We start from the raw sequence: 27,556 nt of genomic DNA, 5'->3' as shown, positions 1-27,556 counted from the left end.
AGACCAATGAGGGGGAAATTATGCCCAGTTGTGAAGATACTTGATTTCAGCCCTTTATATTGTTGACTATGAGCTCCTGCTGTTGCTGCTGCATCTAAGGAAACTGATAAGCAAATTCTTGGCTGTGATTAAGTCTAAGCTGGTGAGGGAGTGGGCAAGGTTGGGTCACTTTTAGGTGATTACCAGTTTCCCATAACATAAATGCATGAAAACTTTCCAACCATTTCAGAATCTGATAGCATGAGAGACTGGGTACTCCACTTCCCAGTCATCTTCTAAGTAGGATCCAGTTTTGGCTGGTAAAGGTAGTCCAGTTAAGTCCAGTCAAAGGCAACTATGGGGTGCGGCACTCATCTCGCTTCAGGCTGAGGGAGCAGGCGCTTGTCCACAAACAGCTTTCCAGGTCATGTGGCCAGCATGACTAAATTGCTTCTGGTGCAACGGAACACTGTGACAGAAACCAGAGCACACGGAAATGCCGTTTGCCTTCCCACCACAGTGGTACCTATTTATCTGCTTGCACTGGTGTGCTTTCGAACTGCTAGGTTGACAGGAGCTGGGACAGAGCAACAGGAGCTCACCCCATTGTGCAGATTCAAACCACCAACCTTCTGATTTGCAAATGATTTAGACCACAGTGCCACCTGCACCCCTGTTTTGGCTGTACATCCTTTGAGAACCACCTTTTTCTTGTGGTAAGTTTTTTAACAGACATTGTCCCCTAGACTAACACTGCATAGCAAGATCACAATTTGATAGCTGACCCCAAACTGTGGAACTCCATTCCCCTAATGATATCTGAGCCTGTACAACTTCAGTAGCTCTGCAGGGCCTTCTTGTTTGGTACTGCTCATATACAGTATTTTATGGATTACAAGAACAGTAGACTGCAGACACTGCAATTTTACACTTTATGCACTGTTATTCATCATCGGGCAATATTTCCGAATTCACTCTCTCTGAATCAGTAACCCCCAGTTTACACACATCCTCCTGTAAAGCCTTTTCATCTTCAATCATAACAGTCATGTCTTTCTCAACAGTAGATGCTACCACTACATCAGGAGTCTCTGCTTTGGCAGCCGTTCTGCATATCATGAGAAAACAAACATTAGCAGTGTAATAAGCAATAGTGCTCCACACATTGACGTCCCAATGGCAACCAGTCAACAGGGCAGAAATTAACAGCTTCAGCTGATTTGAAACCTTGGTTAAAGCTACTATGAGAGGCTCTTGGAAACGTAATCACAAATTTACCAGCACACCATGAGACATTAATGTGTTGGGATTCATAATTGTAATGATGTAAAAGCTCAGTTGAGATTCAAATAGCTCAGGAGCTTCTTCATTACATCTTCTGGTTGTTCAGCTGCATATCCTGGGGCTCCATAACAGATAGATGATGGAATAGCTCCAGTGATCCTCAATACACCAGTGAAATGAGGAAAAACAAATCCCTACATGTAGCTAAGGCGACTTCCTTCCACATATATCTGCAGTGATTTGAGCATGTACAGATTGTTCCATCACAGGCATATTCAAATTCCATCCACTATCAATATACTCCTCTTCTTCTGGTTTTAATTTGATTTTACCATCTCTCTAGGAAACTCACTGCCAAACTCCTTTGAAGCAATATCAGCACCATATTCTACTGTAACATCTTCTTCAATTGTGCTAACAAGATGTCAGAACTATTTCTTAACCAATTCTGTAGGAACCATATGCACTGGCATATTAAAATAATCTGACTTGCAGGCATGTGCCATTTCTCCAAATGTGCAAAGTGTGTAGTCTCGTGCTGCCTGTTCAAAACCAAATGCTTTTTGTGGTTTATTGCACTCCTGAGCTAGGCCTCAGGGGCGTCTCCAGTCCCCCTCAGGGTACATCACGAAAAGGTGGTATTAAGCAAAAGGTATGGTAACTGTCATCACAGCCATCACATAGGAGCAGACTATCCTCATCATTACCACTGCCACACAACAGACAAACATACAAATCCATGGCATTAAAGCTTTTCTTAGAACTTCCCTTTGGTTGTTCTCTTTCTGTTTCCCAGATGGCTTGCCTGTTTTCAACCATTTCCCATTTTACTAGGCCATGAGATTCTTTAACACTGTCAGGCTCAAGCTTTGGAGGGGTGGTTCCCATTCTATGTCTCAGATTGTGAGTTTTTGTTTCTGTAAAGGTAAAGGGACCCCTGACCATTAGGTCCAGTTGCAGATAACTCTGGGGTTGTGATACCCATCTTGCTTTATTGGCCGAGGGAGCCGGCGTACAGCTTCCGGGTCATGTGACCAGCATGACTAAGCCGCTTCTGGCGAACAAGAGCAGTGCATGGAAATGCCATTTACCTTCCGCGAGAGTAGTACCTATTTATCTACTTGCACTTTGACGTGCTTTCAAACTGCTAGCTTGGCAGGAGCAGGGACCGAGCAATGGGAGCTCACCCCATCACAGGGATTCGAACCGCTGACCTTCTGATCGGCAAGCCCTAAGCTCTGTGGTTTAGACCACAACGCCACCCACGTCCCCTTTTTGTTTCTGTAGCGTCCTCCAAATCAGTTTTAATATTAGTAGCCTCTGCTCTCATGCGCTTTGCTCAATGAGCAGGTGAACAAGTTTCAGGCAGCTGAAAAGGCTTGTCTTTGAGGAATTAATGGGCTTTATATTCCTTGTCCTTTGTGCTGCTGGTGATATCTGGCTTCTGAAGACACTTTTCCAGAACTGCATCATCCACTAAACACATCAATTTGGAACAAATATCTGGCACCAGCAGACTAACTCCAGTCTGAAATAAGTTATATGGGTAAAGAATGTGCTAATAATGAGCACAAATACGTGAGCCCACAGCTTTGCCAGGAACAAACCCCATCTTGGTAGCTATATTAGTCCATTTTCTGTCATCACACACACAGTCAAATCCACCTTCTTCTGCAACTAGTCTATTAAACTGGAATAAATCCAAGATCTTTCTTTCTACATGTGGAATTTTCATTGTGCATCCCTGAAGTTCCCAAAACTTTGCAGTCTGGTATTTTACATTTCCAAGTGTCTTGTACTACTTCTTTTATTATTGTCCTCTCATTTGTGTTATTACCTGGGTAAGAAGCTGCTGGAATGTAATAAATAAGAAAAATGTGTGGGCAGCTTCTTGAGAGTGGAGAGCACAAACTGTTTGACCTTTGCTTGTAACATTGATTGATAGGCTGGAAGCAATTGAACCAACTTGCTATTTTTCATCGCATCTTTTTTCCCCACTTCAGCTGCCCATCTTTATTTCGTCTTCATTAGTCTTAGAGTGGCTTGTGCAACTGGCTCTTGATTTAGACATGCTCACTAGCACAAAGTTTGCAAACCTCTGAAACAAGTGATTGTAACCAAGCTAGACATATCAGCAGTGAAGCTAGTGTAAGGTTCTAAATCAAGACTTTTTAATGTGCTTTTCTGGCAAGAGATTTTCCTTTTCCTACATTGAGCAAATTTTAATCCCTTGACACTTAATCCCTTAAATTTGGCTCTGTGTTATACTCACATAAGGCAAAAGAGCAAGGTGGAAGACTGATGGAACGTAAGTGGATAAAAACTCCAAATGACTATAGTGAAACACTGGGTGAGTGTGCATTTTCAAGCATACTTATTGGCAGTGAAAGCAGCAAAGAAGGCATATTTACTACCTCCATTGCATCCTCAGTATGCCATCCTGCACAACTTTACTGGGTAGCAGGGCCTTTTGCATATTGGCCTGAAAGAGGAGGTAGAACAGACAGAAGTTTGCTGTGACTTGTTTGCTAAGCATTTTGAGGATAAAATTGCTTGCATACATGGGACCTTGACACTGTTGCTATAGCAGTTGAATCTCGAGAGATGTCCAGAGCACTGTCTAACTCTGTTTTGTTGGATGGATTTCAGCTGATGAGACTCGGAGGTGTGGACAAGGTGCTTGGACCCTTGCCCCTCCTTGACTCATAAAATCCAGCAGGGAAGAGACAACTGTCTAGGCCAGGGAGGTGGTCAGTGCCTCTTCACAAGAGGGGATCGCTCCTGCCTGTTTGAAGGTGGCAGTAATAAGACTGCTTCTTAAGAAACCATCCCTAGATTCTGAGAACCTAAGTAATTCCCAGCCAGTTACACTGTTAGGGGGTGGTTCTCTAGACTGGATGGATGGGAGACTGCCTGCTCTTGAAGGAGTTACACTGCCTTTTAAGGGGGTGCTCTTGGATCCGTCACTGTCACTTGAGGTCCAGGTGGCTCAGGGTGGCTCAGGGTGTCTTTTGTCAGTTTCGGTTGGTGGCCCAGCTATGTCCCTATCTGGACAGGGATAGTGTAACTTCTGTGGCTTACACTCTGGTAGCATCTAGGTTGGATTTATTCAATGCATTATGCATGTGGCTGCCTCTGAAGATGGTTTGGAAACTTCAGCTGGCCAGACTGCTCACTAGAACAAAATGATTTGAGCATATAAAACCAATTCTGGCCCAACTGCACTGGCTGCCATTAACATTCCGGGCCCAATTCAAAGTGTTGGTGTTGACCTATAAAGCCTTCAACAGCTCAGGACCCCAATGCCTTAAGGACCACCTTTCTCCATACAAACCAACCTGAACCCTGCACTTATCATTCAAGGCCCTTTTCAATGTCCCTACTCAGAGAAGTTCAGAGGGTGGCAACATGAGAATAGGCCTTCTCTATGGTGGCTCCCCATCTGTGGAATGTTCTCCCCAGAGAGGCTCATCTGGCACCTTCATTTGATGTCTTTAGGCACCAAGCAAAAACATTATTCTTTACCAAGGCCCTCAGCCATTAAATAATCTATGGCCTGTTAAATGTCAGGGGGACTGCTATTATGATTATTTTATTATTATTATGTTGTCTATTATTATTCTGTCTGTTATGTTTTAATTATTATGCTCCATAGAATGTTCATAATGCTTTAAACTGCCCTGGGATCATATGATAAGGGGTGGGATATTCTTCAAATAAGTTGTTAATAACAATAAGAGAGAGAGAGTATATACACACTAGGGATGGGGAAGAAATTCAATTCACATTTAAATAGAAATCTAAATAATTCTCACTTTCAAAATAGCAGGGAGATTAAAAGACAACCATTCTTCAACATTCACACTTTTTGAATTTTGCAGTGCAGTTCTCCAGTCAAGCAATGTTTTCAAAAAAGCATATACTGGAGTAAAGTGTCCATGGAAGTGTGTATAGTAGTTAAAATAACACAAAAATATATTACTTTATGGGGAATTGCTTTGAAAAAATCTGTATATTAGGCAAAATTGTATGCAAGCATGTTTATATTAGGAGAAATTCACATTAAAATGCTGGTAGTTTAATGAGGATTTTAAAAAAAATATGACAAGCTGATCTGAAAATTTGGAGGGCTAAATTTATGTTTGAAAAAAAATGACAAACTGAGAGAAACTAAGATTGACAAATTCACCCATCCCTAAAGCACACACACATTTCAACACTGCTCAAAGTCTTGCCTTATATGGAACCAACTGTAAAGTTTTGTGTTGTAATGCTTAAATAATTTTTTCACATCTTCAGATTCAGATGGTTCTCCAAAGAACTAGCCCATATCTTCATTTTTTTAAAAAAACCCACCTGCATTTCTATAGTGCTCTCAGGCTTTCAGAAGAAAATTAATTGTGTAAAAAATATGAAAATGGAGCCAGTCACAGCCTGTCTCCTTCCAGGGTCCATCATCAGCCAGCACAATTTCACTGCCAGGGAGGGTGAGACACACTCTGTCGGCCAGCTGAAACCAATTTTATTATATCATGTTAGCCAACTTCAGTTTTTCTTTCAAAAAGGGCAGGATATAAAAATGAAAAATATGAATTAAACGTGGTGATTTAAAGATGGAGTCAGATATGCTTCCTGTCCAAGTAGCTGCCTGTAGGGATGCAACTATATCATCTAGAAAGAAGAATGCAGACCCAGACATGGCCTTATGAATCACAGCATCTTTTGCCAAATGATCTTGTCATCTTGATCAAATCATTTAACTCTCCCTTGTCCCCAGTTTTATATGCACTTCAGTAGGCCCATCAACTGGTATACTTTTAATGTTGAGAATTTGCCTGTTGGGTTGAAGAGGTGAAGCTGAAGTGAATCCTTTATCCCATTTGCTGCCCTCCTAGAGCCACTGTTAGCAACCCAATGACTCACCAGATTTATACCGATATTTTAGGTCTTAATTAACTTACGTAGAACTTACAGGCAGTTAGATTGTCAAGGAATATGAAAGCAGTGCGGATTCAAAAGGGCAAGTATTATATATTGTAATGTGAGGAACATATGTTCAGATGTCTAGTTCCTTCTAGACATCTTCCATGGTGGTTTAGATAAGCTGTAAGCCAGAAGCAGGTCATTAACTACCAGATTGAAATTCTGTGGACAAGGATTTTCTCATGTTCTTCCTTAGATACTGACAAGCCAGGCAATGTGCTATTTCACTGCAATAACACTGATCATGTGAAAAAGAAATATATGCTTGTGTGCATTCAGTTATAATTAGTATACCCTTTACCAAATCACTCTTTGGATGCCTGGTATCAAGTTCTTTGGGGTTTGTTCCTTAATGTGTGCTCCATTTATCACTTTTTAAAAAAAAAAATACCAATTTAGTGTCATAATTTGAATGTATAATTGAATTTGCCAGCCTGACAGATGAATGAAACTGCTGCAAAACTCAAGTAACTTTTTTCAGTAGGGTTATGAAGGCAGCCAATCTGCCATCAGCGGCAAGCCACGGCTATCTCTTGGATTTGTACTGTTTAAATATTCGTGCCTTGCAAATAATAGAATAAACACTCCTTCCACCACCACCCCTTTATTCCCCTCCAAGCCCTCAAGATAAATATTAATAATACAAGAGATTGTGGGAAGATGAATAAAGCATAATTTGAGCTAAAAGCCTACAGATGGCAAAGAAATGAAAAAAGCTAAGTGAGGTGGAAGAGAAATGTGTAATTGAGCAACACCAGCGCCATATGTCAGATGCTGCCATAAAACAAGACAGCAAAAGGAAACCTTTGCCTTTGCTCTGTGGAAAACACCAAAATGAGTGCTTGGGTGAATGTCTTTCTAACTCTGATGCATTAAGCTCATCAGGGAGATCTTACCTGATCTTGCATTTGACAAGTTAGTATCTCTTTTTATATAGAGAGTGACAGTCCGTTGGTCTTCTTTTCCTTTCTTGATAAGGCGAGAGAGCCATTCAAATTTAGCTGTAGCCAAAGTGATGAAAGTGAATTAGGCTGAAAGCACACACTTCTCCTGTTAGATATCCTGGAGAGCTGCTTCCTTCAAAGCCCCCTCAAAATGTTTGAATTGTTTCCTCTTGCATATTTCTAAGCTGTGTGTCAGAGAGGATTTCAAAAGACGGGGAATGATCTGCCAGTCTGTCTGTCTAGTCTGTGATTGTGTGCATTGCTTCCCAAGGAAGATCAAAGAAAACGCTAGCTTTTCCGGAAAATATCACTTTGAAAAATAAATAAATAGAAGAATGTGATACTGTGGCCTTAGTTCTGCATGTATGAATAGGGAGATTTCTCATGGGCAACCACACAGCTGAAGTTTCATTATAAAACTCTGGTGCTGAAGTTTTGCTCACATACAATATTTCTATTACCAAATGGATAAAATCACTAGTGTTGCTTGAATTAAGATCAGATAATTTATGGAGTCATTCCACTTGACATAGATGAAGCACAAAGAAAGAGAAAGAGAATGGTAAGTACATATAATGATTATTGCTTATGATTGTTTCAGGGCATGAACCTTTGCCTGGCCCTCATTTTCTCAATAAGAAACTAATGTGATGCTAAATATTGGTCAGAGGCTGACTTAAATGCATCAAATTAACTCCAAGTTCCTGTTCCTGTTTGGCATGCAAGTTTGTCCCTTGAAAGTTTCTGTAGGCTGACTACAGATTTCTTGTTTACTTCAGAGATGGGGTGGATGAAAGTCAATGCTCAATCAATGCTTGGTGGCGGTCTGTGTTGAAGTGAATTTGGAAAGCCACTCACAGCAAAGCTTTGGAATGGACCATGGCTTGCACCATTAGTCTGGCACAGTGGTGGATGCTTAGCATCCTACAGAGTATGGCTTCCTACTGGATTTGTTTGAGCATCATCACAAAGAAGCCTCCTTTCTCATTAGGATGTTTGCATATTACGATGCCACCATCCCAGCAATGTACCTGAAGCATCTATTATGCCTGCATCTCCATACCAGCTCACCATGATTAAAGTATAACAGTGAAAGGGCTGTGTCCCTGCAATCCTCCTTCCCTCCTTGCAGGGTTCCCAGCATCCACTGCTGCTGAAATTGTAAATGCAGGCTTCTAGCTCATGCTTCCCTCAGCAGCGGGGTGGGAGAGGAAAGAGGAAAATAAGCTGCTTTCTCCCCTTTGTTTCCCCCACTTCCATCACTGCTGCAGGAAGGGAGACAAGAAACTTTTAACATGCAGGCTTTTTCTCTCCTTACAGCAACAGTTGGGGCAGCAGCAAGGAGGGTAAGGTAACACAATAAGGAAAATAGCAGAGCGGGGAGTGCAGGAAGGCTTGCAAAGCCTGTCCCACAGCAGTCTTTTCAACAATGAAGGTTGAAAAGAACAGCACAGGGGGGGCTTAGACCTTCTTCTTTCCATCTCATACCATTGCCCCTGCTGCAGATCATGAGGCCTGCCAGCTGGCACTTCAGGGTGCCTTCCTCCTCCCTCATCGCTCCTCCTTCTGTTCTTTATGATGATCAGTAGTGGTGGTGGCAGGGGATTCTGAGGCCAGCTATAGAGGAGGAAAGTGAGCAACAGCAGCACCAGATGGCCTAAAGATCTGGATCTGACAGTCGAGGGCTCCAAGTCTGGCAGGCAGAAAAGCCAGAGGAGCTGACCACAGTTCATTCTGGCTGTTCCTCTGCAGCAAGCCTGGCTGCCACCTCTCATCATGCCGTAGTTCACAGCACCACCTATTGGCAAGCATGCAAACTACTGCATGACAACAGTGCAATGCAAATGTGTATTATATAGTGTATTTTATAACTAAACTAAATTAAAGTAAGAAATAGTCACCAGCTAATTAAGCATATATTCACAGTATCTCTGAATGTGTCACACATAATAAAGACAGTATGCCTTACACATTCCACTAAATGCTTCGACACTGTAATATTTTTTTCTCTTTTATCTCCATTAAGCAATTAAAAAGAGAGATTGCATTTTAATTCCTTTATGTTTATTTAATGGTTCTTTCGGAATAATTGGTGCAGTTGGTACTACAGATTAATGGAAAAGCAGGAGGGAATGAAAAAAGATGGCATATTTTCAAGTTTATTTTCAATGGGGAAAAAAGTATAGGAAGAAATTAAGGTCTCCCAAAAGCATACAAGCAGTCTTTTTACTGTTTACTTTTGGAACTGTTTGTCCTAAATTACAAACTCTATGGAAGTGAACCATTATTATATTTCACCAGGTTTAAAGTAACAGTGTGGGGAAAATGACATGCCGGGGATGGGGGAGGGGGGAGAGAGAGAGAGAATGAGAGAGAGAGAGAGAGAGAGAGAGAGAGAGAGAGAGAGAGAGAGAGAGACCAAGTTCATTTTATGAGTAAGTGAAGCTGTACTTAGTGTCAGAGCTTCAATTAACAAGATCTGGGAAATAACCACTTCAAGTTAAGATCTAAAATGCATGGCTCAGGCTGATTTTGCTTCAATGAAATTACTTTTAAAAGTGTGTATGATCAGACTTTTAACAGGCAGGGAACTGGGCTTATTTCCAAATTACAACTTTAAGATTTATTGTATTTTCACCCTCCTCTCTTTAGCCCAAGCCTTTCTGGCTGGCTGCAATTAATACAGATGTTATGGTTTTTGATTTGCATTGCTACAGCATATGAACTCAATTACTTTTCATTTGTAGCCCTGAAAATGGCATAAACCCCCTTTGTGATGAAGTTTTTCACTGCATTGGTAGAAGTTACTGAACCATGGAAGCAGGCAGATATCAAGTGAGCCACAGAGAGTGCCTTCCTTTTGTTTCTGTTTAATATACTTCGCTTTCCTTATGTGTTCTGCTATGGCAAGAGGTCATTGAGGCAAGCGCTGCAGCTGATTTTTAAATGGCTCGTTATAAGATTTTCTCATGGGGAAAAATAAGAGGATGTCTAATTTTTGAATGCTATGATAAGGATAACTAAATCCATGCATAAAAATGCACAGGTCAAGATTTTCTTCCCACATTATCTACATATCGTTAAGAAAGCTTTGCTAATGAGTGGCAATTTTTACTAGCCTGCTTTCCCTCCTCCTGTTCTGCAGCTCTAATAAGCCCCTTTTTCAAATGCTATGGCAATCCCCTCAGATTACTTGGTTTCTGAGCTGTAGTCCTAGTAATCAGTAGTAGTCAGTGAGGAGGGCTGGCACCGCCCATGTGGCCTCACGGTTTACCAGAAGAGAGCGAGAAAGGTGGCAAGGAGGTTGGGACTGTGTTGGCATATTGTGGAAACTAATCCATCATTAGTTTCTAATGTACAGTGGTACCTCGGGATGCGAACGGGATCTGTTCCGGAGCCCTGTTCACATCCAGAAGCAAATGTAACTAGCGACAGCACGTCTGCGCACACACATGTCGCTTTTCGCTGCTTCTGCACATGCGTGTGATGTCATTTTGAGCATCTGTGCATGCGCGAGTGGCGAAACCCGGAAGTAACACGCTCCGTTACTTCCAGGATGCCGCAGAGCGCAACTTGAATGTGCTCAACATGAAGCATATTCAACCCGAGGTATGACTGTACCTGCATAGAGCTGACCTCCCTGCCTCCTCATTTCTCTACCTCTTGGTACATCTCAGCAACTCTACTTCTGAGAAGCTAGGTGTGTGGAGGTAGCTGTCCTTACCTACCACTCCTACCAGTAACCTCCAGGAACAAAAACAGTTTCAAGTAGTGCTATGGCAGCTCAGGACTTCATGGCCTCCATGACAACCATGGGGTTCACTTAAAGCAGTGATGGCCAAACTTGGCCCTCCAGCTGTTTTTGGACTACAACTCCCATCATCCTAGCTAACAGGACCAGTGGTCAGGGATGATGGGAATTGTAGTCCCAAAACAGTTGGAGTTTGGCCATCACTGACTTAAAGCATCAAAAGTCCTGGCTTTAAATAGTTTTGAATGCCATTTTCCTTTTTTTTTTCCAGGCTTGTGGCTGGTGGCTTAAATCATTTTTATTATGTTCTAACTGTTATGTATGTAAATTATGACAATGATTTCTAATGATTTTGCTTATGGGGTATTTTATTTTATTCGTGAACTGTCCTATGACCATTTTGGTGAAGAGAGAAATATTTTTAAAATTATAGAAACCTCCAACTCCCAACAACCCCAGCCTGCATGGTCAACAATTAGGTCAGGAATTATAGCAGTCGGGAATCTAACAACGGGTGCTTCAAGAATATCACTGTTTTCAAGGAGGATTCAGTAGCATGCTAGGAAATTCAGACTGAATGATTAAAGCTGATCTGGAGCTCTTGTGAAACAAAACTACTTCCCCAAACTTCAGACTTTTGTGATATGGAAAGTAATGGGGAAATGCACTGGAAAGGGTGTGATAACACCTGCTTGATTCAATGGCACCTGATCTCTCTGCAAAGAAATATTAGTGAATGTTCATTAAATAGTCAGTGCTGCCTAATTCCCCCTGCAAACAAATCAGGATGGATGCTCATTGAACAGGTCATCTGGAAGTGACCAACATCTGGACAGAGACACGTTCCCCATCATCCCCAAAGTGACAAAATCTCTTCTGTTTTGAGCCTAATCAGTGTCCCTTTTGTGTTCAGAATGATACATTTGACTGAGATTCATCCAAAGATAATTATTGTAAAATATCCTGGTTTGTAACTTTCTGCAAATCCTTTGACATTATTTAATCTCTGGATGGGTTGAAACATATCATCAGTTTCTAACACAGTCTCCTTTCCCCTCTAATACAAGGTTATTTTCTTTCTTTTCTTTTAGTTAGGGCAGAGGTCAATTATCATTCAGTCCAACTATAAATGGACTTCTGTCTCATTCTCATTGGTGAAAGTGAAGCCTAGCAAAGCATCCACCACAGTTCAGATGCAGTTCAAATCATGACCTACAGAAGGCTCATTTTTAACCACCCAGCTATAATTTCTCCTGTCATTCAAATTGCTCAAACTATAAAGCACATGAATTGTAGGAACTTAAAGTCACAATAACACTGTTATACTTAACGTTTATCTAATAATAGTGCCATTTTTTTGTTGCTGGGGAAAATGGTTTAGGAGGAAATCAAGCTGGACAACAGCCTGTGAACACAGCTGCCAAGCAAGGAAGCAAATCAACTAATCACATCAACACTTAAACCAATGATAGCTGTTTTACAATAGAAGGAAATTGAATCAGACACATCAAACACCTGGCACAGTAGGGCACTTGCTAGCCCCATAGAGATTTGTGTTCATGGTGGAATAAATTTCACCATCATTACTGGCAAGGATTTATGATCATAGGATTTAATTGCTGTTGCTAGGATTAACATGGTCTGTACTGACAGAACATACATTAGTGGTCTTCTCAACTATAAGCAACCAGATCTGCTAGGTAGAATCACATGCATGAGAGTCTTCAAACATTTCACAAGAATTACCTCAGCAGTTCTTACAACAGGCCTGATGATGTGTGGCATTCCAGGCCAGATACAGCTCACTACCATACATGGCTGCTCACATAGAGCTCAAGGACCCACCTGGTGTTCCTGCCTGTTTTGGACAGTAAAAGCGGCAGTGGGCTGTCAAATGCTTGGTAGGCCACAATACCAAACAAAGGCATCCTTTAGCTGTGTGTCTTACAAGCTGTGCAGCCTGCCTTACAACATCTCCATAAGGGAGTTCAGTATTATTGCCTCTTTGTTACAGATATCAAGGACTGGAGAGTGAGAGATAAACCACCATGTGGGATTGTGCCAAGGAAATATTTGGACAAAGGCTCCCATACGGACAAAAGCATTAGGAGTTGTGCTGGCCAAGCTACCTCCTCACACACCATAGTCTGTGATTTTGCCACATCCACCCATTTACAAGGAAGTGGCTCAGGACGGGACAGATTTTCATGAGACTAACATTTTTAATTTCATTTTTTGTTCTCAAAATAGTATATAATGAAATAGAAGAAATGGCAAAGGAGCCCAAGGAAACATATGAAGCAATTAATGAAGCAATTCATGTTGTTTATTATAAAAGGAAAATTATCAGCATTAAACTCTAGAACTAAGGACTTTCATCCACATTCTGCAGGAAAGAACCATGGCCCCATTTTATTTGTGGAGGCTCCGTAGTGCCTCCCTGCTGCACAAAATGCACCCAGGGATAACTCTGGCATTCAAGACAGGCACTTGGGCAAAGATCTGATGTTCCCTGGTACATATTAAAGCTTACAAGGCAGTAATTGTGTTGATACAACTGCCTGTAATGTCAAAGAACCATGTGTGCAGTGCCAAACCTCACATTTATGATATTTCTGTGGTGCATTGACTAGGGCTTGTCTTCTGGAATGCACCGAAAGCGTGGGATCAGTATGCAACTTTGTTCAGTTACAACCCTGTTCAACTATGCTCTGAATAGATCAATGACATGATTTATGAATGTTACAAAAGCATGACATGAACTTACGGTATATTATTATTGCATTATATCAATAAGACTGTTCCTGCAAGCTCAACTAGGTGAAGAACCAGACCTTGTCTCGTTTTAACAATGGCATGAACCTTGTGGGAATTCTCAATTATGTATAGCAGGCTCGGCCCCCAAGCTCGGCCCACCAGATGTTTGGGGACTACAACTCCCATCATCCCTAGCTAACAGGACCAGTGGTCAGGGATGATGGGAACTGTAGTCCCAAAACATCTGGAGGGCCAAGTTTGGGGGTGCCTGATGTATAGGCTACATTTCTCAAAATACTGTGCATGACAACCTAACAGCGCAATCTTAAAATTCACAATACCAGCAAATAAATGCAGGAGACTGTGTTGAGGGTGAGTTTAGTACTGAGCTACATTAAATGTGAACCATAGGAGGTCAGGTATAAAGCTGAAGCACTGCTGATCTTTCTTTTGGGTTTGCAAAACAAAATGCACAAGTTTATAGGTGCAAGCCTCTGGGAATTTTCACTCCAAATGTTAATCTCCAAACTGCCTTGATCCATTTGAAAGAGTAATAGTGAGAAGGCAAATGAAATTCAATATAAAGTAATGTGTATTGGAGCAAAACACCCCAAATTCACAGACACATTGATGGGATCTGAGCTGGCTGATGCTCTCCAGGAAAGAGATATTGGAGTTGTGGTAATGATCAATGAAATCCCCAACTGAATGAGTAGTGACAGTGGAAAATGCAAATTCCATATTAGGAATTATATTGGGGGGGGGGAATTGAAAGTAAAATGACCAGAATCAAAATGTAGAGGTGTACATTGTTTCTACTTGCTTTGTAATTTGAGCTGCACACGGAACCAATCTGGGTAAGGTTTTCAAACACCCAAGTCAGACTGTGTCATTAACAAGTCAAATCAACAACTCCCTAAAGTCCCAAGTTAGTCTGTAGATTCAGGTGTCCAAAAACACTGCATTTCCTTTTTTTAAGTGAAACCAAACTGACTAAGGAAATGACCTGAATTTGAACAGGGAGAGGTAGAGAGGTTGGGTTGGATCTTTCATTTGATGGACAGGCCTAAAGTAGGTTTTAATCGCAGTGAATTACCTTTTCCGGATGCTCCAATCACATTGATTTAGGGGAGAAAAGTTGAAGAAAACAAAAGTGTTTGCTTTTCACTTGGCTGTTGTTTTGCCTGGGACAGCAGGGACAGCAGGGTGTTTAGAAAGGCAGCAGATTATTAGTGTCCTTCCCAATCACCTGGTTCCTAACAAGCAATTAAAATACTTCCATTGATTTGTGTTCATTCCACTCTATTTATTTCTCCTCCAACCCTGGATCCTGGTTTGTGTTGGTTTGGCTACTAGTTTTCAGACTTTTAGAGAGCTCAGTATAGGGTAATTCTATTTTCCTGTCCCTCAGATCCATTATTGGGCTTTGCCTGTGATTTATTTTTCTTCCCAGTTTTAGTTCGCTTGCTAGAAGTTTCATTCTCCTCCTTTCATGTTTTAGAGTACCTGTGATTTCAGTGAATTTTGTTTTTGCTCTCCAATAATACAAATATTTTTATAATAGTTTTGTCCCTTCCACCTCTGGGCCTGGTACTTTCCCACCACTCAACTGAACCTGCTCGCCCCTTGAGTTAGTGCCCAGGGGCTCCATGTCACCAGTTTTTAGACTGATTGTCCAGAAAACACTAGCAAAGGTTAATTGAGTTCACTTCCACCCACCCCAAAATGGCGAAGTTTGCCCTTGTGAGAGAACCACTGCACCTATCATTCCAAATTTGGCAGGCTCCATCCCCAGAAGGGGTGACCAATGCATGCAAATTACATCCAATTCTGGCAGAAAAATGAAAGCTAGCGACTTTTTTCTTTTAAAAAATAAAATAAAGGTTTCCCGTGCAAACTCTCCTGATTGGATCTGTTTGCAATTTGGCAGGCTTAGTACACACCGGAGGGGCTCTTTTGGCTGAAATTTTCATCTACTTCTGTAGGGGGCAAACAATTCTTAAGGTTATAGCTGTTTTCAGATTGCCCACTACAGTCAATGAGGGAAAACAGAGCTTCAGGTTCAACAGATCCGATTTGGAGCAGATGAACATGTGGAATCAGAAAGAGCCTGAGTGGACTGGAAACAGTTTGGGTTGCTTCCCAGTGCTGCAGATGCTGGGACAAAACAACATGCCCTATGTCTGAGCTTCTCAGAGGCATCTGGCTAGCAAGATCCTTGAAGTTAGGTTGCTAGATGCCTTTTGTTTCAGCTTGGATTCACAGGATACATGGAGGCAAGTAGGTGTGCAAATGGCTTGTTGAACACACAAAGTGTTGTTTAGCATGTAACAGCAGAACAGATGGGTGTAACTTGCGAGGCAGCATGCCAAATAGTGATTTATGCCCATGACAAGTATTTCAAATGAGCTGGTGATATGGTGTGGATGGGGAGAGGATGGCTTTTGCATATACAGGAAGCAGATATGTGATTTTAAACTAAGATTGGGAGCGAACTGGTTGCTAGTTTATGCACAGATAGAGTAGTGATATCGGATCGAATTCAAACGCCAGAAAAGTGCATCTTCTTGCAAATAAAGCTCATATTAAAAATGTACCACAGAGTTATGCAAAACTTTTGTTGTGTTTGAACTGGCCACAAGTACTCATCATAGATGTATGATAGTCAATGGTGACAGATTATTGTTCTATTCTAGAATGAGTATTTTCTGTAGCCTTAAGTAGTATTCATCATTCTAACTGTATATTGCTATTATTGCAGTATTCCCAAACATCCCAAGAAGATAAAAACCCACAACCCTTTGTATTTAGGGCTAAAAAACCTTGGCTAGAGGCCCCACCTTCAGCTACCATGGAAGTTCTCCCATTTGAGATGAACTCAGATATACCAAATAGCTAGAGAAATTTGTTCAGTCTAAGCAAGTTGTGTTAAGAATGAATATTAGAAAGGGAGGATATTGCAGGCTGTCTTCTAAAGCTTTTCAGTAGATACAGCCGAGAAATGAATTTTTGGACAGATATCAGCTTCAGATGAATCCATAATGTACTTTTTTATACGTAATGCTCTCAAGACTAAGCAATATCACAATAACTAGTAATCATAACTTTTCCTCTCTCTCTCTCTCTCTGCATGAGAATGACTTCAATAGCTGCATTAAAGTCTCCTCCTGCTACCTTTTAGAAACTTATGCATAGATCTTTTCCACACTGTCCTTATAAAATAAAAAGGTTGAGGGCCGAGTCTCTTAAGTAGCTTTATGGCTTGGCTTGGCATTTTAGTCTTATCATGCAGCTGCACAGATCATCTGTCCTCAAAGATGGTTACATGACTTGGACACTACTGTGTGATGTCCTATTCCATTCTCTTATGTTCTGCCAATTAGATTATCCTGTTTCTCCTTTGATTCTGCTAAGGCAATGAATCCCTGTAATAAGGTCATACTTTCACTTTAGCTTAGACATTTTAAAATATATTCACACACATACATAAGGCAGTGCTCAGCAGAGCCATCTTCCATTTACTCAGTCTTAGAATGCACCTATGATAGCACCTTCTCTGGCCATAACATTTCTTAAGCATTTCTTTCTTGCCGTTTTGTTTTCCATCTATGACTTATTGTCTACAGTGTCTAGCATACTGTATTCTCAGTCTAATGATTGATAGGCCATTTAGAGATGGTAGGTGTTATTGTTATTATTATTATTTGTTTCAAACAGGGAGGAATGAAGGGTGCAGGGTTGTGGAATCTGGGGTCCTTGAATGAAGAGTTTTCCTTTGTTTAGTAAAAGACCCAAGTGTACAAAAAAAGCTGTAAATAGTAAAATTCTAGCTGCACAGAATATTTTGTTGTGGTTTTTTTAAAACAGAAACTAAGAATTTGGAGTAGAGTTTGTTTGTTTGTTTGTTTGTTTGTTTGTTTTAAAAAAGCATATTTGTGAATTTTCACTTTTTTTGATTATGTCTGCTGTCTCTTCTGAGATTCCCCACCCCACCCCACCCCACCCCACCCCTTGTTTTACTACATATTCCTGGCTCCTAGTTCCTTCCTGGATTAGTAGTGTGCATGATTGCATGCAATCAGAGTTATTCAGTAAACAAGATAATATTGTGTCATGCTTTTCTGGACTATATCACTGAAAGAAATATTAGGGCGATCCTAAGGATGTTTAAAAGGTAAAGGGTAAAGGCACCCCTGACCATTAGGTCCAGTAGTGACCAACTCTGGGCTTGCGCACTCATCTTGCTTTACTGGCCGAGGGAGCCAGCGTACAGCTTCCGGGTCATGTGGCCAGCGTGACTAAGGCGCTTCTGGCGAACCAGAGCAGCGCACAGAAACGCCGTTTACCTTCCCACCGGAGCAGTACCTATTTATCTAATTGCACTTTGACATGCTTCCGAACTGCTAGGATGTTTACTCAGAAGTAAAACCAACTGAATCAGCTGGATGCAAGGAAATTATGCAGTGGCAGCCTCAGGCAACAGATTTTGTGTCTCGTATGAGGGCAGCAAGTTGCTGGTTAAAAAATTTATTGTTATTGTATTTTTAGTCCTAAGGAGAGCCTAGAGGTGCACTTTCTCAGATGCCAGAATAACTTGGCTGGCCTTGGGTACCTTGACTTGGTGGGATTTGGACATTAGCTGGCTCTGCCTTAGGCCAGCTGTGGTTGAATGAGACATGGGCTGCTTGCACGCCACACATTTAAGGTACTTTTAAGTCACATAACTTTTCTCAAAGAATCCTGGGAACTGTAGTTTGCTAAGCATGCTGGCAATTGTAGCAATTGTGGGGGAATCCACGTGCTTGGAATGTATTGTGTGGAATGCATGCTGCCTTATTCCTTTGTAGCAGTGCTTACAATTACAGCCTAGGCTAATACTTTCACAAGGAGTACTGAAGGAGAAACATTTTTTCAACACTGCTAAAAACACTCAGTAAAAATGGAACAGCTTTGGCTCAGCTGTATGTAACATTATTAACCTTGCTGGGCTTTCTACATTTAAAACATAAATAAGGGCAGGAACATCTCTATAAAAGGGAGGGAGGGAACAAAGTGGACATAGAAACCTAAGTGGATGTCTGGGCAGATTAATTTTTTTATTAAAATAGAGGAAGATGCGGGTAAATTTGGAGGAAGAGAATTGAGATAATGAATTGGATTAAATCCAATAGCTATCCAATGATAAGGAAAGGAGGGTGTTACATTACTCCCCCTTTTGTAGACACCCACCTTTTTGGAGATAAGATAGTGCTCTGCAACACCCCATAATATAACCACCAGAGGGCCAAAAACCCTAATGCTACTTTCCAGACTCACCCCAAGGTGTAAGATTGTAACCACTGTAACCCAGGGCCGCCAATTCCCATTCCCTGGAGCTGGTCCTGGAGGATACCATGGTCAGTGATATCAAAAACCAACAAGAGATTAAGAAGCAGGAGCAAGGTCACACTCCCCTTGTCCTGCTCTGCAGAGCAACCAAGGCCAACTCTGTCCCATCACCAGACCTTGAGATTGGAATGGATCTATGTAATCAGGGCCAGCAAATAATGCTTGCAGTTGCCCACACACACCCCTTTAAAGAAACATTTTTTCCATTACAATAAAATAAAATGCAGCTTAAAATCCCCCTCTCTGAAAGAGACAATGCCAACCACTGTAGGCACTCCTGAGCAACATGAGCCCTTACCTTTCCTGCCCCGACCCGGCCACAGTGATCCATGCGACGGTCATCTCCAGGCTTGACTACTGTAATTCGCTCTACGCGGGGCTGCCCTTGAAGCTGACCCAGAAACTCCAGAGGGTGCAGAATGCTGCAGCGAGGCTCCTCACGGAGTCTCTGCCATGGGAGCATATTCACCCAGTGCTTTTCAAGCTGCACTGGCTCCCGGCAGAGTACAGGGTCAGATTTAAGGCGCTGCTTTTGACCTTTAAAGCCCTTCAAGGCCTAGGACCCTCGTACCTACGGACCGCCTCTCCTGGTATGCCCCATGGAGAGCCTCAAGGTCCATAAATAGCAACACCCTAGTGGTCCCGGGCCCTAAGGAAGTTAGATTGGCTTCAACCAGAGCCAGGGCGTTTTCAACTCTGGCTCCAGCCTGGTGGAGTGCTCTGCCTCATGAGACCAGGGCCCTGCAGGATCTGATTTCTTTCTGCAGGGCCTGTAAGACAGAGTTGTTCCGCCTGGCCTTTGGCTTGGAGCCAATTTGATTCTCTCCCTCTCTTTCTTTTTTCCTTTCTTTCTCCTCCTGCGATGAGGCTATATTTTAATATTTTGATGTTTCAATATTTTAATGTTTTTAATGTTATATTTTAATTTTGTTTTTAAGTTGTAATCATTCAACTTGTTTTTATTATTGCTTGTAAGCTGCTCCCCTTGGCTGGGGAGGGTGGGGTATAAATAAAAATTATTATTATTATTATTATTGGTCTGGCATGAAGTAAGGGGCATTCTGTAGCTCCTATAAAATCTCATTATAGCTCAGCGCAGTCAGCTATTCTAAGACTTTTTTTTTTTTTGCATGCAAGCCTGTTAGCAATTATTTAGAAGATAATTGCAGAGTAATTAATATGTAAAGGTATTTGAGGTTGTTAGAAGTTATTCTGAGTTGCTTTAATGTGGGTGCCATTAGTGCAAGTTCCTTCCCTCCTGAGATCGTTCAGGATAAGAGAACAGTATCAACCATTTTCCTAATATATTCTCTTATCATAGTTTCCTAATATCAAACTCAGATGGTAGAGTGCCCAACAGGACCGTAACCAAAATAGCACACAACCACACCCATGAAACAAGGGGGAAGTATCAGCATGCTCGAGTAACAAAAACTCAAAGGGGAGGGGCGTTAAAGGGTTAAAGCATGCTCAGTTGCCTCAAGAAGTCAGCAATAATTCCATAGGGTCAATGGAAAAGAACAAGCTGATATCTGATTATGTTTATCTCCAATCCCATGGAATATCTCCTTTACCCCACCTCCCATACCATTTTTATACTAGAAATGAAAAGTAAGGGGCTGTGGAAAAAATAGAAGAAAGTGTGCTAAGGGGGAATTTGAAGGAGGTGAGAGAAGGGGGGACCATACATGTGTACAGGGAGGGAACTGCATGTAGAACTCAAACCTTATTTCTCTTGTTGTTGGTATCCATCTGTGTCAGGAAAAGAGTGTATTTGGGGGTCACATAGTCACCAACACAAACTCCACATGTTAACTTTGTGTTGTGCAATTATTTCCTTTTAAAACGAAGCAAAAGAATGGCCAAAAGCAGTAAGGCTGAGTAAGTCTCAGCAGAGCATGACTGGTAACAACTATAGGATAGGATTTACAGAACCTTAACTTCAGAACACAAATGCTAGCCTGATTCCGCAAAACTCCCATATTCAGTATTCAAAGTATACCTTCAAATATAACAAATCCTCCTATGTTAATTTTAACGTAAGCCCATACCAAATACATGTTTATGTTGCAGACTGTTCCTTGATCCATATTTATGTTTAATTAATTACTTCTGTATTTCTGAGTCATGAATGTGTAAACAAACAATTCCCATCTACCTGCAATTTCACAAGACAAAATCAACTGCAGGGGGGTTGGACTAGACAACCCTTTGTGTCTCCTCCAACTTGGTGCCCTCCAGATGTTTTGGGACTACAGCTCCCATCATTCCTGGCCTTGGTCATTCTGGCTGTTGCTGAAGGAAGTTTCAGTCCAGAACATCTGTAGAACATCAAGTTGGGGAAGGCTGCCCAAAATAAATATGATACATAGTGACCATGCCCACTGCAAACCAGCTTTTTCATCATTGACCTTGCACAACAATATGTTTAAAATCATTTGAAGCCAATATTTTCAATTAAAAGAAGACCATAGGGGAAGTCAAGAGTAGATTCTCTAAATGTGCCCGGATTATTGTTTTTTTCAGAAAATTGAGACCCACAAATTATTATGCCTACAAGCCCAAGGGTTTCAGGCTGAATATTACTGATTTAGTCAGCAGCAGAAGAGACTGTCTCAGCTGAAGCAGTTGGTGTTAAATAGGTCTCTGATGTCTGACAGGCTGGGGTCTAATTTTGACTTCCCTGGATCCTCCTAGCTGGCACCTTCCCAGACATCACATTATATTAACAAGGCTCATAAACTGTCAGAAATAACTCGTCCACTTAACTGGCTGGAATGATGCAGATTTTAAGGACATGGCCTTTCCGAGAATTGTCTGTCTTTATAATTTGTCATCTCCACAGCCAGTAATATAGTGTTGCTGGATTCCTCAGCTAAAAGTCTTTGCCACATTAATTTCTCAGGAGACTATGGCCTCTTTTGACCATTTACCCTTAGGGTGTCCTCTCACACCAGACTCTGAGGGTGATGCCCTCCAACAGAACGATTCCACATTATACTTCCTGACAAACAAATTACTGTCTTGTCAGGTATAGTAAGTACAAATGTGATTCTCCATTACATCTTTATAAGTGTCAGAGGCTGTAGATTTCTAAAATAGCTCTTTCTCAAAAGGGCTAACTACACATTGCATGGAAAACAGACCCCATTGGTTTTTTGGTTTTTTAAATGAAAAGCAACTTGGCGAGAGGTACATGGTGAACAGAGAGTGACAGGGAGGGGAGCTTAATCCTTCTTTGCCCACTCTTCAGAATAATGCCCAGGATATTTTAGGAATATCCTTACCTAAAGACCTACCTATGAATTGGTGTCTCCCATTTATTCTTCAAGTTTAGAAGAATGCTGGAGATACCATGCTGGTTTAGGTGGCAATTCTTGAAGGATAGCCTCTAAATGTGCCTTGCCTTGTGGCTGACTTAATTTTGCTTCAGACTACAATGTTCTATGTTCTTTCCTCCTTTTCCCTGAACCTTTCATATACAGTGTGTCCGTTGTCCTTGTCATACCACCATCACAAGCTAATCACAGTAGTACTCTTATTAGAATCACATCAGGATCTTAGACTAAAGCCATCCTCCATGGAGGTAGTGTAATGGTAAGTCTGTCATGCAGCTCTAGGTTTCTAAAACTATTAACTGTCACCAGAGCTTTGAAGTGCACTGCTTTTCATCATACTAAAAGGGAATCAGTAAAGGAATTAATCATTACCAAAAAGTCTTCTTCATTTCATTTCATATGTTAGGATTCATAGTGCTTATTTGGTCACATTTGTTCAGCTGACGATGAGTTCAACCACAACCATGTGGATAACCAAGAGGGCTTTTTGAGCATTCTGTGGGGCAGCCTACCATTGGTAGAGACTCTAGAAATGGTAGAGGAACAACCCAACCACCACCAGTCAGTGGCAATGACTGAAGCCCTGTGTATGTCACAGTGACCTTGCTTCAAAAATAGCCCCATTTTTGTGTTACTCTCAGAAAGCAGCAAATTAAGTCAAAGGGGGCTGTATGTCCGCATATTTGTTGCTCATCCCATCCCTGCTGTCCACGTGTTAACACATTTATCAAACCCTAATTAACATTATTCCCTCATTAACATCTTTCTCATAAAAATTCTTATTACAAAATAACAGGCCTACAATGCACATGACACTATATTAAAGGCATGTAATGAATTTGGATGGATTTGTATGTTCGGTTGGTATGGGTTAAACTGGTCTTTTGAATAACTGAAAATCACAGCTTAGCATATCATACTTCAAAAAACTTTCCTGAAGCAATTTCAGGACACATGAAGTCACAGTCACAACACTACTGAGTCATCTCAGCATATGCCAATTCACTGATTCAAAAGTCAATTTATGTTGATTTCCAAAAAAGAAGAAGAAGAAAATAATGACAAGAGTACAATGGATTTTTTTTTAATGTAGACCATTAAGGTATTGCCATTTTCAGTAATGCTTTTTCTGGGGGTTTTAAGCCATCTTTAAAAAATATACCACTGAAACTTGAATCAGGAGAAGAGCTTGTAGGTAACAATGTGCAAACAATTCTTTCTTTCCCTACCCCTGTGGCCACAATGCTAGGCTGTTGTGATTTTAAGATGAAAGAATGCTCAAATCTAGGCACCCATCATTCCTATGCAAATCTCTCACCATATGCATTTCCTACAAGGAGTTTGTACTCAGCAGAGAGGAGCTTGTCAGAGCTTGTCTTTGTTTACCGGAAAGCTTTGGGGTGTTCTTTTTTTTTTGCTGCCATCAGAAATACATCTCTGCAAACAATCACCACTGTCCTCAGAATATGCAGATCTTCTATATCCACAGGCCCTCAAATAAGTACCTAGCATTTATAATCATCAATTTCATCTAATCCAGGTGGTTGCTGGGTGTTTTTTCCTCCTAACGCTAGGCATTTATTTGGAGGACTGTGAGCAGTAGGTGGTTTTGTCAGATCTGCAGTAGCATAAAGAACCAATTTTTCTTATCCTAATCCTATAGCTGTCTGGAAAAGGTGACACACAGTGAGACATAATGATAAGAAAAGCTCAAGCTGCCCAAGGCGGTCAGATACCAAAGCCGGATGATTAAACTATTCTGTAACATTCCCAGAGTCCCCGGTGGGGGAGGGAGATGTGAATGGTTACTTCTCCAAAACCACCAGAGAAGAACGGACAGAGACAGGCAATGTCCTCCTTGCCTTCATATTCCTCCATACATAGAAAGTGGAGCCGGGTGGGTGGAGGAGAACCACCACACTTCTCTGTAATGTGTTTGGAGAACTAAAGGGCACACAGCGCCTCCCTGCTCCATTTAGCTAAGCTGGGAATGTGTCAGTATTAAGCACTGACAGCTCTTACGCTCAGCCAGTGCTGGGTAGGGAGAGGAAGGGACAGATGAGAAAGGAAGAGAAGGAATGGCAGCAGTTTCAGCAACTTCCCTTCTCAAGCGGCATCTCAAGCACAGGCCCCAAAATAAGAGGGAAAGATGTTCTGTCCACATGTAGGGCCAAGTGTAGGGGCAGGATGTAAGCCCTTCTGGCTCTACCCCTGACTTCACACATTTCCAGCTGCCCTGTTTGGATATAGCAACACTTATCAAGCCAGGCAGGTCAGAAGTTTCAGCACCATGGAAAGCTCCAGTAAAGCCTGGATGTGAATGGAGGCCATTTGAATCCCTTCACACAGTCTACCTCTCTCAAGCTCCACACACAGTCCCACCTGAAGAGTTTGAATCGTTAAATGGCCAACTCCCTGGCCCTAACATGAGTGCTTCTCCTCTATTCTGTGACCTCCCACCTAACCTGCTCCCATGGTTGGGCAGGGAGTGGGTGGTATTTGACTACTCGTGTCTCAATTAAGGCATCCCCAAGGGCCCTGGCTCGGGTTCCACAGTATCCAGAATCTGTTCCAGTTTCCCAGCCAGTAGTACAGCAGCCCCAGACCTGCTCAGCTTATTCTGAGATTGATGCTGATGCTACTCCCCAAATATCCATGTGTTGATATGGATATCTTCAAAGAAGCTGCTTTTGTGCAGGGTACTGGTTAAATTGAATCATTCATGCAGACAGCTATACACACAAAGCCTTTCCATTTCCAGATATCTGCATCAACCCATGAGCATCAGGTGCAGGACCAAGACCTGTGGTTTAGACCTAAGCTTGGATGCTGGAGGCAACATCCAAATAGGATAACATAGTATTGCCAGTGACTTCAGGGAAGAGGGCAGGTGCAGACTCCTCTGTAGGTTTTAAATACAAACATAAATGAAAATGTGTCAGCAGAGGATACTTCTAACATCCTGAAGACTGAGTACCATTACCTCATCTAACAGTGATCTGTGACATTAACTCTGTTCTCACATTTGAAAGTCACATTGAAAATGTTGAAGAGGAAGCAGGGCTATTGTCCCTGACCTCCATTCATTCAGCTGAATATGAGAATGTTGTTGTATGCCTGCTTGGGATCTCTGACCTTGTGCACACTCTACTGTATTTCATAACTTCCACTTAACATTCAGGGGACAGAGTCACTAGACGCAATCCCCCTCACCCATCCATGTGCTGAGGGTGGGTTTGAAGCTCTAGGATAATGATAGAAAACAATCGTTATTGCATTGTGACTTCCAAATCCCCTTAACACTGATCTAATTCTACTCATATTAATAGAATAATATCTTGTCTCTTTTGTTCTAGTCCTGAAAAAAAATCAGTATAGTGTGTTTTCTCCATGGTAACCCATCAGTCCCAAAAATGAAAATTTTGCATAATTCAGAATTCAGCACATTTCCATCATTATAAACTCTGCTTTTGAGTAAAGGATTTGATCTTACCCCTACATGACAAAGCTTGCCTTTTTTATTTGAAAAAAAAACTGTATGAATGAATGAAGTTGATTTAAAATTTGCTAAATTTTATTGAAACTCGTTTATCAGGTATTGTCATATACTACATGTCAGCTGTCAAATAATTACTCTGCATGTCAAATACAGTCAAGCACTGACTGCTACCTGGCAGATACTGTCCAAACTACTGCTTCATGCTGGTTGTCCAATACTGTTAAATGTTCATTGCTCTGTGTCAGAGTACCAACAGTAGCTGTGTATTAGATACTGTAACATGTTGGCATAAGAACATAAGAGGCCTGCTGGGTCAGGCCACAATGGCCCATCTAGTAAAGCTTCCTGTTCTCACAGTTGCAAACCAGGTGGACACGTGGGAAGTCCTATATCATGTTGCAAATACAGATACAGTATAATGAATGTTCAGGGAATATTTGGAAACTGTCTGCCAACATTTTCAAAGGACTCATTTCAATTCTGATTTCTCATAGAAAAGGGAGTGTCCTGAGGAATAGCTCAGATGGTAAGAGCATGGGGCTCTTAATCTCTGGGTCATTGGTTTGAGCTGGTTGTAGTGTTGGGCACTATAGGCAGTTAGACTAGGTGATCCATTCCAACTCTACAGTTCTTTAAGTCTATATATTTAATGGTTTTAAGGATGCGTTGATTTATGTTTTATTGTGTCTTGCGTTGTTGTAAGCTCACTTGTGGGCCCTTCGAGGCAGGGTATAAACATTATTGAAAACCACACATTTTATAAAGATGGAAGAGTAGTGCTGAGGTGACTGCTTGCAGAGATTGTTGTGCTCTTCCATGCCTTCTCAAGCATGTTATTATGTGAGTTTTCAAAAGAAGCAGCATCACTATGCTTTTGCTAGACTAACAAGCAGATGATGAGAAACAGAAAAACTATCACCATGCCCTGCCTTGCTGTACACTTCAATACAAAACCATAGAATAGTTTTGTGGTGCTTTTTTGTTTGGTGTTTTATTTTTGGTTGGGCTTCTTTCTTCCTTGAAGTGGAATCAAAGAATGGTTATTAAAGGAGATAAACATTATTCATCTTCACAGAAAGCAAAAGCCTGTTTCTGCTTCCAGATTTTCCAAGTCATTCATCTTCATTTTCACAGCTTCCTCTTCCTCGCCTCCTTCATCTAACCTCCGTGGTCTGTTCAGCTTCTCTTTTCTTCCTTGCCCCAATACTTTGGGCTTGACTGTCTGGCTTAATAAAGTTACTTCCTTTTGATGATCAATCTACTGTTTGAGTATTAAAAGGAAATAAGAGCATATATAAGAATTATGTGCTTTCATAGAGAGTCTCTCCCTAAATCCGACGGTGTTCTCAGTGTATGAAAACAATTTGTCTCCATAAAGAGGGTCAGGGGAAGTAGTGAGACAGTATTTTGATAAATATTGATTTTGCTTTAGTATGATCACAGCACTTGATGACCTTGGGACTCCAGAAGTAGACTCAGACTAGAGTCAAGAAAACTTTTAGCTTCTAAAACACTGTAAGATTAGATTGCTTAAGAAACATTATTTGAGATTTTCATAATCCTCTACTAGTTTATTGTGTAATGTTTATATGACAGAAATCTAAGTGGGACAGAATATCAATTTCTAGTTATT

The 27,556-nt window shown here is 41.3% G+C and overlaps 1 protein-coding gene and 1 long non-coding RNA gene across 7 annotated transcripts in view; one reads left to right on the top strand and one right to left on the bottom strand.

Annotated features, from left to right (window-relative positions):
• NKAIN2 (sodium/potassium transporting ATPase interacting 2) overlaps window positions 1–27,556 on the top strand; it is a gene marked incomplete at its 3' end in the record, with an annotated part of 446,408 nt that overhangs the window by 384,747 nt on the left and 34,105 nt on the right. The gene's annotated exons all lie outside the window — the stretch shown is intronic.
• LOC309366711 overlaps window positions 1–27,556 on the bottom strand; it is a 66,365-nt gene that overhangs the window by 7,225 nt on the left and 31,584 nt on the right. The window contains exon 3 of one of the 2 annotated variants that reach the window (XR_014166844.1): window positions 26,045–27,184. The exons of the other annotated variant lie outside the window; for it this stretch is intronic. This is a non-coding gene — a long non-coding RNA (uncharacterized lncRNA). Of the gene's footprint in view, window positions 1–26,044; window positions 27,185–27,556 lie in introns of those variants that run through there. 2 annotated transcript variants of the gene reach the window in all.

The sequence above is a fragment of the Podarcis melisellensis genome (genome assembly GCF_964234715.1).
Source record: "Podarcis melisellensis genome assembly, chromosome: 3".
Taxonomy (NCBI): domain Eukaryota; kingdom Metazoa; phylum Chordata; class Lepidosauria; order Squamata; family Lacertidae; genus Podarcis; species Podarcis melisellensis.
The sequence above is the reverse complement of the archived record's forward strand: the minus strand, read 5'-3'. Positions and strand labels throughout refer to the sequence as shown.